We start from the raw sequence: 13,966 nt of genomic DNA, 5'->3' as shown, positions 1-13,966 counted from the left end.
CAATCTGTAATAAAAATCATAATTTAGGATATGTTTCATTTAATTCATCAACTTTGTCTTAATAAATACCTACTTTAAAATCAAAATACCTGCAAAAAAGTCTATAATGGTTAAAGGGAATCATCAGAAGGCCGTATGTCAAATTTGAGCGGAATCGGACAACAGGAAGGGGTTGCACTGCATCTCAAGTGTGAAAGGGGTTCTGAGACATAGTGTTCTGAAGAAGCATAGCAAACTAATTTATCATCAAACATTTTTTTCTTTACCAATCGAATGCTTGACTGTATTGATTTTATTTAAATATCAATCAAGACTAACATTTCACTTCAAAACTGCAACTCGGTTGGACTGAAAACAAAAAAGTTATGGCTGTTCAAAAATTGTATTTTGGTCGCAAATTGTCTTGTGAAACGCAATGAGTAAAACGTATATTGATTTTTTTTATTTGATGAAATTCATCATTTTCGTCATTTTTAGTCTTTGTATATATTTTTTTAAATTTTTGTTTTTGTTGATGTATACTATAAATATTTAAGAACGTTTAAGCAGCCTCTCCTTTGGTCTTTGGACATTCCCAAAAATGCGTTAGTGGTCATCCAGAAGCGTTTCGTATTGGAATTTGAACAGGTTTTATTGTAAATGATATCGCACACCGATTTTTCACACAAGACTGCAAACAAGCTTCTTATATGCTTTAAGACTCAATCCTATCTTTGCACGATGCTGAAAGGGAATCTCACGTTTTGTCCACATCCCAAACTTAGGGCATTCTTCTTACTTGCGTAAGAACGCATGACTTCCCGGTCCAAAGTTTTGTCCACCGGACCCGGTTTCCGCCTAGGTTTTTTAAATCCACGAAGTTGCATTTCTCCAATGCCTACTTCTTCCATTTTCGCCTATTATCTCAATGCACACCATTTGTGGACGAAATCTTGACACTTTTCCGGGGAAATGCTTCTCATTTTCACGAAAATTGTGAATCTGGAGACAACCATACACAGAGGTTTAAGTTAAACTGTAAACAATAACAAATAACGAGAATCAGCTATTTGAGCATCATCCGGAATGAGCAGCGTTGGGTTAAATCATGCTTAGACGTAATGAAACACCCTATATTACTGCTTCAAGATTTCTGAGTTTCTTTAAAGTCCCTCAAGCTGAGAGTGCAGTAATCACTTGAAGGCGCCAACATATCAAATTATTATCAGTTGGAATCATCTAAACGACTCGAACCTACAACACGACTACTGACGGACAATGCATTTCAGATTCGATTAGGCTCAACTCGGACTCAACGTCCATCGTCGTTTTCGTCGGTCACAAACAAACCGTTCCACTGAACAGAGATTTCACCGGGAAATGTGCCATCTTGCCATCTTCTCACGGGACAGATTAGCCGAGGCCCCGAAGATCAACACGGGTTATCAGTGAGAAGTTGAGAAACCAAAACAAAAACAAAATCAGCCGCACATATGATGATGATGATGATGCCAAAACCAAAACAATCACTTATGTATTGGGACTGGTGGACTGGTGGAATGGCGCGAAGCCGATAAGGGCCGCCCCGAGCATGTTCGCTGAAAGATTGAAGATTTTCAGTTTTCTTCTGCCAGTGCATCATTTCAGGTGTGTCAGTTTCCGGAAAACGAACGTGTGTGTACCCTAAAGTTTGGACGGATTATTTCCCGTGTTCAGATAACAGCGGTAAGTAGTCAGCCAGTCTGTTGTTAAGGTGTTATCGGAAGTGCTGTTTACATTCACAGAGTGTTATCATGGTTGCACAATAGCATTGTCCAATGTTGATAAGATAGTCTGAGGAATCAATAACTTGTAGTTTAATTATGCAAAGTTCTGGCCGAAGGAAGTTTTCAATACTGTGAATTCACTAAAGGTGTCCTACTTTGAGGAATCATAATCGGTATTTAATTTGCAATGCTTGAAGTGGCTTTTAAGTTCAAATTAGTTATTCTACAAGTGATTGTCGGCATCCCTACAGTACCTTACGTGATATGAAAATTACATGAATTTCATGCAAAGATCGAAAATTTTTGAAGTATGACCCATCAAAATGCGAAAATCTATCACCAAGGTTCAAACCACTTCTTTAGATGTTAAAATGATTGAAAGAACTCTCCAGGCGAGAGCCAAAACATATAACTAATACTAAAAATACCTAAGCCTATCAAAACAAGCATCGAGTTTAACTTACTCTAGTATTCACGAAGGCATCCATGCATCCCGACGTCTCTAATGTATGGTTCCTGAACACTATTTATGGAGTACATGCTCAAGTCTCCCCAACAGCTTTTGTCGAGACCAATTTTGTTTCTTTGAATTTTTGTTCTCTGGAGCATCCTTGTTTTACCCTTTTAAGAATGCCCCATGGAGTTGAAATAAAACGATTTTAAGGCATTTTGCGGCTTCCCCAGAAGTTTCATAGCAGTAACTTTTGTGCAGGGCCGGATTAAGCCATCGGGGGGCCCGGGGCAATTTTAATCGGGGGGCCCCTATGATTCGATTTTTTTTTCAAATGCTATTCTAGAGAATACAAAACCTTTTCAACGTGTAAAAGAACTAGAGACGAGTTCAGTATATTGTCTTCAAAAAGCCATGTTTTCTGCGTAGAAGATAAAAAATTGTTAGTAATACACGTGCAAACATTGCGGAAGGAAAGAGTTTAGAATTTTCTCAAAAATGAAAGCTCTGATTTGAGCTGCAAAATTTAATTCTCATTTTTTTAATACCCTTATCACCAACTAAAATTCACTGATTTAGAAAAATGACCGAAAAGATAGTTTGAATGATTTTCATTTCATCATTGATCGTCTGGTTTGTGCTTCATCGAGAAATATTTACCTAATGACAATTAGGAAGTATCATGAAGGTTTGAAGCATAGCATACAAAACGAAAAAAAAATAACAAAATAATTAATTTCAAATTCCATAGAGATACAGATATAAGAGTTTAAAAATTGATCACCTCAAATCAGGTTATATTTAGAACCAAAATTCAGTGTCTCAAATCTAAATTATAATTTCAAATCTAGTTTTGGGTAACAAAATATGAATAAAATTAAAAAAAAAAAAAAGATTCAAAGTTACAATCAAAGCCCAAGCAGCAATTGCACCAAAAGTGATTTGAATCTTTTTTTATCTTTGATACCGTAATCCGGGGTAAGATTGATCACTTTTTTCAATATTTTTCGATTATTTTTTCTGTTAAGGGAAATGTGGCATGTTTAATACTTTTAAAACCAGTACTGGGCTCCTATGAACGTAAAACATGGTTGCAGAAATTTATTAGACTTCTTTAAATTTGATTTAAAAATCGATTTAGTCTCTGTTCAGAATTTGATGCTTTGGGGTGACATTGATCAGTCTCTATTTTGACGGTTTTATCGAGTTTTCTTGATCATAAAGAATACAAAAAACCATAATAATAAAATTTTAAATGCTTGTTCATTAATTTGACCTAGTTTTTAACGTTTTCTTTTAAAAAAATTTATAATCGAAAAAAGAGCACTGATGCTGCATACATTTAGGGGCAAAAGTTATAACAATTGCTAAATAGTTTTAGCTTCAAAATACAAATGAAATTTTACCTTCACACGTTCTTCTAGGCTCACCCACTATTTCCATTTTCATTTTTTCTTCAAAGTTAACCATTTGATAGGGTTCATAGCCATTTTTCCAATACGGGCTTACTCTTGGAAAACGTCCTTTATTTTTAAATATAAAAAGTTTATCACTAAATGCCTATAAAAATAGCACTACAACTACACAAATACAAAGAAAAAAAGTTGTTCTTTCACATTCAACAACTCGTTTGCTTCTAAATGCTTTTTGGTATCATCAGGAGAGCTGTTTGTTTGCGAGCCTTGGAAAAGATAGATATTTTAAGATTTTGAAATAACATTTTTACTAGCAGGAAACAAATTTCAAATACAAACTAAATTTTGCCTATTCGATACTCAATTTATTGGCTTTCAAACGTAGAAAACAGTTTTCAAAAATTCAAACTATAGACTTAGTTATTGATGATTATTTGGCACAATTTCATGTTGATCAAAGCTACCCCGGTGATCAATGTTACCCCGTTTTACGGTACTCAAAAAAAACCTTTTCAAACCATTCTGATCTGTAAAAAAATTGTTATCAACTTGTTATTCTCAATGTGACAAAAGTTTCAATCGATGCCCTCAAAGCCAAAGGGGTAAAAGTGAAAAAATTCATCGATTGAAAAGGTTTTTAGAATAGAGATTATATGTTTAAAACACAGAATCAGTTATCATTGGAAAAAGTCAGATAAGAAATCCAAATCAGTTGAAATTTCAATACGAAAGTTTAATACAAATTTCACGTCTAAAAAAATGGGACGCAAATTCAATGAAGAAACTCGGTTTTTTGGTCGATTGGTCCAATTTAGCCAACTTAAGTTTTTTTCAAACATTTTATTTTCAAAAATAGGGAGGGAAATGGGTTCAGAATTTATAAACCAACGCCAATTTCAATAATAATGATTGAAAAGTGAAAAGTTAAAATATTACCCGGTATAAACACGAATACTACCCGAATAAAATTCTGAAATGTTTATCATAAAGCTTCTCAGTTCTATCTTAGCACTGTGAACCAATTTTGGCTAAATTAGCTGCTATTTTAGTACAGTAACCGCTACTTGGAAAGTTAACATAATAATAAACATTATTATTGTGCAAGACGTTTGTATGCAATGAAATTGTAGAGATGTTTTCCTTTTTTTTCTTGTTCTGTACAGAATATTCTGACTGACATGTTTTGATAAAAAAAAATTAAAATTGGAGGTGTTTTGCCTCAAATTCTTGTTTCGAATTCGGTGCACATTATTTTTGTCCAGATTTTGGGTTGAAAATTTTGAAATTCAATACCAAGATTTTGATATTTTTAGCCCGAAAATACGGGTGAACTTCTTCACTGCTAAAGTTCTAACTCTAGGGGCGCCCCTTATGCCGCAGAAAAACTATTCTAGACATTATTTCCCGGGGGCCTCTTTAGTTTTTCAAGTTTTTATTCCGATTTTATAGTTTGGATTTCTTTTGATAGATTTGTATAAATTTTAGTAGTATGAACAAAGAAATGTTGAAAATTTTCCCTCGGGGGGCCCCCTGGGACGGGGGGCCCGGGGCAATTGCCCCCTTTGCCCCCCCCCCTTAATCCGGCCTTGCTTTTGTGCAAAACGAACTATTTCTTAGTGTTCAAGACCGTATTTGAAAGAAAAGCATACTTCATTTGTTCACGAAAAGTCAGGGGTCTTGTTATAGGATGATAAAAAAAATCTTATTAAAACAAAGTAATTGAATAGAAAAAACTTGTTAGGGCTAATTTTATCCGCTGTAAAATATCCCTGAACGCCTTATTAAAATTGCCACTCTATGGATTATCTTTAAAAATAAGTCATGAATTTTCATAAAAAAACACAAATTCTCAGCAAAATTAGGGGGCTGTAAAAAAAGCTGTTAAGAATAGTATTTCCATAAACCCATATGGTCCAAAAACCTACCTTACACAGGCGTAACGACGCTTACGTCCATCGTTAATACCAAATGTAGTCATATTTGAAGCATGTTTTTTAGTTTAAGATATTTTAAATTTGAAATACCAGTTCAAAGCAACTGATTTTGAATTAATTTTCTGAATCGTGTTCTTATCTGAATCTTGAAGAGAATGGTAGTTAAAAAACCAACTAGCTAAGGAAATCATTTGTTTTCAAATCCTGAGTGAGACCTTCATTCGATCTGAAATGTTTATTAACAATCAACTGATGCCTTATCAACAGTCTAACTTAATATGGTAACACTGTTTATAATATAGAAAATTTATATAAGTTACTTGACAAAAAGCGCTGATTGATATCAATGTTTAAAAATCAGAGATTTGGGAATTATTATTTTTTATTTACCTACACCCAAAATTCAGCCTATATGTCAATCGAGTGTAATCCTATTCTAGATTTGAAATCAGATTTCTAAATATTAGAATCAAATTAAGTTCGCCGATGAGAGAGTCTCAGCAATTCAGGGTAGTTCTTGGAGGAGCATTAAACGATAGAAGTGATAACAATTCTGGACAATCCACGTTATTCTGCAAGATGTCGAAAATGAAGAGTCGTCTTAAGAATATGCGCCTTGATGCCAGCGTCGGTAGATTTACATAGTAGCAAGCAACGTTGTTCGTAAAGCGGATATTAAAGGGCGTCGTTCCAAGGTAGCTGGCGTAGAGCGCATCTGACGAAGCATCGTTGTACTCTCTCTTTTTTTCAATCTCACCGCCTGATATGGTGCCTAAATTTGTGCTCCAAATTAGAGAAAGCTACGCACAAGAGCACAATACAGTGATTTCAGACTGAAGAAGTCACTTAAAAATTGCGTGTTCCGTTGTATGAAGCCAAGAATCGCGAAAATTTTGGCTACTGTCATGGAAATATGCTGGAAGAAGTTTAGCTTGTTGTTTATAGTGATAACAAGGTCTTTGACGACCGATGTGCGAATCAAGTTAGTCGTTGACATTTTGTACTCGAAAGTGATGGAACTTTATTGTCGAGTGAACGTGATAGTAGTACATTTGGTAATATTCGGAGTCATGCCGTTTTGATGGCACCAATCAAGCAGACTGTCAATATTCTTTTGGAGAGCGCAGCAGTCGACTAATTGTTCGTAAATTTTGAGGTCGTTGGCGTACAGCTGTTTTTATAACTCAAGAATAGCATTCAAATCGTTGATGAAGAGGAGGAATATCTAAGGACACAGGTGACTTCCCTGAGGCACTCCCGAGGTAAAGTGTCGATTAAACAGAGCTCAGACGTAAGAAAGGAGTTCGGCCTACGAAGTAAGAGGTTATCCGATTGCAGAGCCAATCTGGAAACCCCAACAGCCGCAATTTTTCAACAGCCAAATCATGCGGTAACTTGTCGAAAGCCTTATTCAGATCTACGTACACGGCGTCAACTTGTTTACGTTTATCAAGCCTGTCAACTAATTTCGATACGTATGTCATGAGGTGGTCGTCGATCTTCTTTTCATGAACCCATGTTAATCTTCAGAGATTGTATGTCGCACAGTTTGGTACAGCACATAATTTTTCACTCGTTGTATGTTTTCAGCCTTATGAATTGGAGTAATTGAAACAGTCTATAACATAGCATCATTGGCATAAGAAAAAAACGCGACCGGCGATGATTCGATTTGCGTCCACCGGCATTGCACTGTCCGCTTGAATGTTGTGGTCATGCATCATTTTGGTTGGAAGCTGGAGTCCTTGTGCCAGTAGTGCTTTTTTAAACATATCATTGGGCACAGTGCATACTTCAGCGCATTTTCGGCTCAAAGATTTGCTAAATAGGCATTGGACTTTTGCATCCTCTTCTATGGGTGAAGTATTCCGTCTCACAACATAACTTGATGAACATAATTCCTGAAATTCACTTGGTCTATTGCAACCGTTCTCCAATTTTTCGCACATACCATCTGTAGCTGTTGAATAGGGGCATGTCTTTTGGCATTGAAAAACAATCAACAATCAATTCAACTGACATCACTTTTGGTGCCTAACGAAATATTGCTTGAAAAAAAGTTATGCAATACCTCGCTAGGCACCAGCAGTGATGTCAGTTGAATTGATCGTTTTTCAATGCCGTAGATATACCCCTACTTTACAACTAACACTTTTTTTGGCTAATAAAATACGAAGTAACGATCATGGACAAAGTTGTTTCACGGAAAATTTTCCAAAACGAATTTATAAATTTGCACAAAATTCATCAGCAGTCCACAGATGAAACAAGAATGTTGAAGATGTTTCTGAAGAAAAATTCCGCAAAACATCATTGACGAGAGTAGTGCCAAAACGGTGCTATTCTTACCCCTGGGTTTTAGAAATTTAAAAATGACCGCAAATCGACTCAGTCTACTATACACACCATTTATCAAAACTTTTCTCATTAGTGTGACGTTTAAAAGTTGTGTTCTCAAGTAATGGAAAACAAAAAAAATTAATGAACGCTCAAATGTCAAATTGGTTTGATTAAATCACCGACCAATGCGTGAGTAAGAAATTTTGTTTCTTGAAAATGATCATTATAAAAACTTTTATTAAGTCTTTAAGAAAGTTTTTCATTGAAAAGGTTTTCAAATTTCAACAAACTGAGCATTCCTTATACATACAACAATAGTTTTGTTGATTTTGTTTGGTTCCGACATGAATTTTTATCTTAAACGTTTACAATTAATTTCAAGATGTGCTGAGTTTTTCTATAGAAAAGTAAAAAAAGCTGCAACGAATTTCTATTTGCCTCACCAATCTCAATATGTGTTTCTTATATCTTTTTTATATATTTCTGTCATTATGGATAAGCGCTTAGATTGGTAGATGGCTCATTTTTACTCAACATTTTATGGATTTGATAAAAGTTCTCTAATTTTAACTTTGTTAGTAATTTAATTAGCACCGAGAACTTAGAAATAAGCGATGCTAAATGCAGGGAATGGCTTCTTAAATTTAAATTTTTCGATATTTTCCATGTTTTGTTGGAATTTAAACCTATTCAAAAATCGGGCACTGATGCAAATGTCGCTATATTTCTATTTTCTATTTAATTAAACTTAAACCTTTCAAGAAACTGAAAATATATAAGCAAGTTATTGGATTTTTTTTATTGAAATGCTATGTGAATCAAACATTAAACTTATTTTTTTACCAAAAACCTCGATTCTAATCGATTCGTTATCCATCCCTTCTATTGATTTCAATCGTTTGGAAATTTTACAAAAGAGGCAAAACAGAAGATCAGTATAACAATTGCATTAGGAATGGATATTTTTCTGGAGTTCTTCTACATGTGAGAACACATACTTCAAAAATTATATCAAATTTATTTGATATAATGTCTTTCAACAACAAAAAAAAGTACATTCAATCAAATTTTACAAGAAGAACTCACGCTCATTTCTCGAACCAAAAAGAGTACATGTACTCTTAAAAGAGTACGTTTGGTATCCCTACCCTAAGGGGAGACAGGATAATAGATGAATATAAATTTGTTGAGGATTGAATTTATGGCATTTAACCATGTCAAACATATGACCAATGAAGTAAACAAGGGGCCGGACATTCGGCCGAAGGCCGATAGGCCGAAAGATGTTAGGCCGAAGGTCGCTAGAAAGAATGGGTCAAAAGGCCGACGGATGTTCGGCCGAATAGGACAATAGGCCGAATGCGACATTAAGCCGGAGGTTATTTGGCCGAATATTATTTGGCCGAATATTATTTGGCCGAATATTATTTGGCCGAATGGATGTTAGGCCGAATGGTCACTAGGCCGAATGGTCATCAGGCCGAATGGACGATAGGCCGAATGGTCACTAGGCCGAATGGTCACTAGGCCGAATGGTCACTAGGCCGAATGGTCACTAGGCCGAATGGTCACTAGGCCGAATGGTCGTTAGGTCGAAAGGTCACTAAGCCGAATGGTCATTTGGCCGAATGGTCATTAGGCCGAATGGTCATTTGGCCGAACGGTCATTAGGCCGAATGGTCATTAAGCCGAATGGTCATTAGGCCGAATGGTCGCAAGGTCGAAAGGTCGTAAGGCCGAAAGGACGTAAAGCCGAAAGGTCGTAAGGCCGAATGGATGCTAGGCCGAATGATCGTGAGGCCGAATAGTCGTCGGGCCAAACGGTTGTAAGGGCGAATGGATGCTAGGCCAAAAGGTCGTTGGGCCGAAAAGTCGTAAGGCCGAATGGATGCTATAAGGTCGTTAGGCCGAATAGCAACTAGGCGGTTGGTTGTTAGGCTGAATGGTCGTTGGGCCGAATTTATGCTAGGTCTATGAGACATATTATCTCTTTCTTGCATGTTAGGCAGTAGTTAGGCCTAATGGATGCAAAGCCGGATTTGTCCATTCGGCTTTGCGACCATTCGGCTTTACGACCATTCTGTCTAATAACCATTCGGCCTTGCGACCATTCGGCCTTGGGACCATTCGGCCTTGCGACCATTCGGCCTTGCGACCATTCGGCCTTGCGACTATTCGGCCTTATGACCATTCGGTCTTATGACCATTCGGCCTAATAACCATTCGGCCTCATGACCATTCGGCCTAGTGATCATTCGGCCTTGCGTCCTTTCGGCATTCAGCTTCAGCATTCAGCTGGATAACCGTCGGCCGAATAACCCATTCGGCCTAGTGGCCTGTTCGGCCAGATAGCCCATTCGGCCTAACGTCCATCGGCTGAATGACCTTCGGCCGAATGGCATTCGACCTCATGACTTTCGGCCGAATGACCGAGCCTCAAGTAAACATATTACGAAAATCTGACAAATATGTCAAAAACTTGACAAATGTGGTTAAAAATGACAAAATTATGACAAAATGTGATAAATATATTGAAAACATGACAAAATTATGACAATAGTATGAGCAAAATTTGACAATACGACTAAAATTTGACAATAAAATGACAACAATATAACAAATATGACAAAATTATGTCATAAATAATACAAAAAAATGATAATAAAATGACAAAACACGACAATATGACAAAAATATAACAAATAACACAGAAAAATAGCAAAATTTTTACAATTCAATGTCAAAAAATGACCCAAAAAAAACACAAAATTATGACAAAATCTGACAAATATGACATAAATTTAAAAAATTTCGAGAATTTTCTGTCATAAATATGACTAATGTGATAAAAGTAAAGACATAAATCTTATGAATTTGACAAAATAATCATAAAAAAAATCGACAATAAAATGAAAAATATGGTGAAAAATGACAACAATCTGGAAGATACCACATTTATAATATTTAACCGCTTTATCATATTTTTAAATAGTTGGACGACTTAGTTAGATTTTAGTTCATTTAATTTAAATTTTTAAAATATATAAATTTGGATGATTTTTATCACAATTTTATATCATGATTTTGTCATTTTATTGTCATATTTTTGTCATATTTTTATCACGCTTGTCATATTTGTGTAATATTGGTCATATTTCTGTCAATTGTTCACGACATTTGTCATATTTTTTGCCATTTTTTCTCATTTTTGTAATTATTTGGTTAAAATAGTGTCATATTTTTATCACATTTGTCATATTTTCGACAGAGTTGTGTTAGTTTTTATTTCATTGTATTGTAAACTTCAGTCATATTTGTCAGATTTTTTTTTTACATAATTTTGTCATACTTTTAACACATTTCATGTTTTGTCATTTTATTGCCAGCTTTATGTCATATTTGTGTCATAATTTTGACATATTTCGTCATAGTTTTGTTTCTCGCCAGCGTTCGTCTCACCAACCTGAACACTCATTTCTAAACCTTCCCTCCCTTCACATCATTTGTAAAAGACGTTTTTTTTATCAAAATCCTTCAAGAATAGCGAACTCAGCAGTAATTATTAAATTTCCGCAATTCTAGCGAGTCGAACAAGCTTTGTCACCATCCAACTAAACTTAATGATATAAGAATGGAGCTCCATTCACTGTCAGCAATGTTTGCTTGAAACTGAAAATGAAGATTAAGCATATCCTCATGAAAATGCGAAAAGTCTGAATTTATACTGACCACCGATGTTGCCAATTGGTGAATGAGTGTGCAGAGTGCTTTTGGGATTGAACTTTCTGTTCCTTCTCGTATGAATCTAGTTGGAATTGAACTGACCGATACACTGCAGTAAATTCAGCTGATAATTTCAAACTAACACTGAAAATTTGCAGCACTGATTTAAGCATCAGGTTATATCAATCTCAAGTTGCAAATTCGACCGTTAACTTACAAGATTTATTTGTGTTTGCCGGAAATCCAAGTAAAGCCCTGCTTTGGATATCATAAAGACATGTAAAAAATAATGATGAATAAATAGTTTTATCTGACAAACAGCTCACATTATTGTTGCCCCAGTGATGATAGCCCAGGAAAAATAACGAATCAATTATTCTCTCCTCCAGGAGCTGTTGAATTTCAAAAACGAATAATCCCAGAGCTATTTGCCGGAACTTGCATTTAATTCTAGCTGCAAAATGAACAATAAATTATTACAGCCTCACCATTAATTCCGATCAAAGCCCACAGCACATACACCTGAATGTGTTTGTCAGAGTGCGCATTCGTCAGGCAAAGCTCTATTTTCGATTAAAATAAATTGAATTTAAATTAGTTGCTCTCTTCATGAATAATGCCACACAGGCGATACCGGTTGTTGATAATATTGTTGACTGAATAATACAAACCCAAACACCACCCCTGGAATACCTACTGCTAGGTATTTAATTGGATGCATTAATGAATTTCTACTGCCGGGTCAGTGAGTCATCCCGAGTCCAGTCCAGGGGCATAGTTCTCTGGTTTATGATTGGGTTTTGCAAGTTTGGATCAATTGGTAGAGATATGTCCCCTGGCCAAGGCGTGTAATGTGGTGGAAAATATTTTGCATTATTATTCGAATGAATTGGGAGCTATATATGTATGTACATCATAAACAACAATAGATGGAATCAAAGAGCTTTTAATATAGTACGTTATCGTTAACATTCGTTTTCAGCATTTGCTGCTGCTACTGGTACAACTAATTATGACCAATCAAAAACAGATTCACTTTATGGCGCACAAGTTTTTTTTGTCATCGCAAATCGGTAAAATAATTAGGACCGACACGTTGAATAGTTGGATTTTGTTCACAATTAGTTCCGTTATATTTTCCTGCAGGAGCAGCAAAACAAAAACAATAGAGCCGAATTTCAGTATTACATAAGCGATTATTGAGGTTAATAACTTTTTGTTTTTAAATTATCTTAGATCTGATTTTATCTAAAGAATGAGAATAGACAAACCAACCTAAAATTGCATTAAATAACTCTAAATAACCTAAGTTTCATGCAAAAAATACATGATATTATAGATATTTCTAAAATCTCAGCATTTACTTACCTACATATATATGAGAATTATTTTATTCATCAAAAATGGGCTCATAACCCTTACATGATGTTAGATTTAATTTGATTGAATTGAAAATTTTTGAATTATATCACGTAGAATACCAATTGTAATGCATAACGTAAAGAAAATGTAAAAATTTATGTAAGTTTAATGTTGAAATCCGGCTCGAAGGACCAAAATGTTGACGCGTTTTAACTCGATTCGAAAAAACCATCAGCGGGCAAACAAAGTTATTCCCTCACAGTGGGAAGTAAAAGTGATCCCCTCAGAGTGATTTTTGACTGGTCTTTACAGTCCGCCAGTTTCGAGGATGAAGTGCTAAGTGCATTTATAAACAATATAATTGCACCGAAACTGTAAAAAGAACTCTTAAATTTCCTTAAAACACTGGTAGCCACATTTTTCTTATTAAAGTAGTAAATTGTCAAATTTCAAATCGCACGGGGAAATTTGAAATTTAACAATTTCAAGTTTAAGATATCAGAAAAGGATTAGGCTTAAAAGTGGCACGTTATCCAAACAAACGGAAAAATTGTGCCTAGCCATTTTTTGCAGATTTCATCATATACCTGAGAAATCTGAAAACCTATGAAAAGGATAAGATAATAAATTCATTACATTAAACATGGCATTTAGCTTACCCTCATGGGTACTCTTGACAAAATATGGCATAAAGCCTATCCACATAGGGATTTATGGGGTGAAGAATGACTGTATGTTACTTTAGTTTAAATTCCCAGAATTAGATTCAATTGCTACATGATAGGCAGAGTGCAGAAAAGTTGTAAAGCGAACGAAAGACAGTTACGTATAAGTTGGAAAGAATCTTGAGAATCGTAAATTACTTGAGGAGATTTGATCTTACAATGATCAGAGAATGCTCTTACTAGGATGCTTCAGCGAGGGCTCATAAAATATCTGATTAAAGTTGACATTAAGCCTCTCCACATAGGGATTTCATGCATTTGCGCTTCTCAA

At 35.3% G+C, this 13,966-nt stretch overlaps 1 protein-coding gene across 1 annotated transcript in view; it reads left to right on the top strand.

The window, feature by feature from the left end:
* Window positions 1-1,589: 1,589 nt before the first annotated feature.
* Window positions 1,590-13,966, top strand: part of LOC129751182 (galactokinase-like) — a 150,756-nt gene continuing 138,379 nt past the window's right edge. The window contains exon 1 of the mRNA XM_055746535.1: window positions 1,590-1,704. The gene's annotated coding sequence lies outside the window, so the exon portion shown is untranslated. The remainder of the gene's footprint in view (window positions 1,705-13,966) is intronic.

This window comes from Uranotaenia lowii, chromosome 3 (assembly GCF_029784155.1).
Source record: "Uranotaenia lowii strain MFRU-FL chromosome 3, ASM2978415v1, whole genome shotgun sequence".
Lineage (NCBI taxonomy): Eukaryota > Metazoa > Arthropoda > Insecta > Diptera > Culicidae > Uranotaenia > Uranotaenia lowii.
Note: the sequence above shows the minus strand (reverse complement) of the source record. Positions and strands in the feature narration are given on the sequence as shown.